The sequence below is a fragment of the Chrysochloris asiatica genome, unplaced genomic scaffold (assembly GCF_000296735.1).
Source record: "Chrysochloris asiatica unplaced genomic scaffold, ChrAsi1.0 scaffold00140, whole genome shotgun sequence".
Taxonomy (NCBI): Eukaryota; Metazoa; Chordata; class Mammalia; order Afrosoricida; family Chrysochloridae; genus Chrysochloris; species Chrysochloris asiatica.
Genome location: NW_006408658.1, coordinates 1,818,392 through 1,819,597, shown reverse-complemented (window position 1 = coordinate 1,819,597; position 1,206 = coordinate 1,818,392).

Genomic DNA, 1,206 nt, shown 5'->3' with positions numbered 1-1,206 from the left:
CTATTTTGTTTTATTTTCCTGGGACAGTACCCTATCGCATCTACATCTTTTTACTTCTTTCTGTCTTAATTACTACCACTGAAAAAAGCTATTATGTCTGCCTATCAGATTGAACTTTTGGTACAAACTTATAGTGCAGAATACAAACTTACGTTTGAATATTATCATGAGTCTGCAACTAGACTGCATACATTTTATTCCCTTACCTATTATTTACTATATGTGAGAACTGGACATGTTAATTTAACTTTATGTAAAAAGGGGTGAAAAAAGTATGTACCTCTGTCTAGTCCACCATCACCTTGAGGAAATGAGTCACTGGAACTGGGGGTTCAGGACCACAGTCTTGGGGTACGAAGGTCAATTGGCTCTTAGTTACCTTGAGGTTGTGAACTGAACTCACACCCATGGCTCAATTTACATCCAAACAATGGATAGATCTATAAAGGCAACAATAACACTAGAGAGGTACACACACCTTAGAATCATCAACCATTTGGGATCAAAAGGGCATTTATCCAAAGACAAAGTCCAAAGAAGGAAAGAAGGAGGTATGGAAACAGGAAACACAGGAGGAAGTGAGGTAAGTAATATTACATTGAGAGGATTGTTATCAATGAGATAAAACAAACTGTGCATGTTGTTATTGTTGCTAGGTGCCATCCAATCAGTACCAACTCATGGAGACCCTACACACACCCGAAGGAAACACTGCTGGGTTTTGGGCCAACCTCGCAACTGCTACTATGTTTGACCCGATTGCTGCTTCCACTGTGCCAATCCATCTCATTGGGGGTCTGCCGCTTTTTCTCTGACCCTCCACTTTAGCAAACATGATATCCTTTTCCAGGAACTTGTCCCTCCTGACAATATGTCTGAAGTAGGAGAGATGAAGTCTGGCCATCCTGGCTTCCAAGGAACACTCTGTATTTCTTCCACGCAGATTGTTTTGTTCTTATGGCATTGCATGATACTTTTAATATTCTCCTCCAACATCATAACTCAAATGCATCAATTCTTCTACAGTCTTCCTTATTCACTATCCAACTTTCACATGCATGTGAAGATATTGAAAACACCATGGCTTAGGTCAGGCACACCTTAGCCCTTAAACTGATATCTTTGCTCTTCAACACTTTAAAGAGGTCTTGTGTAGCAGATTTGTCTAATGCAATACATTGTTTGATTTCTTGACTGCTGCTTCCA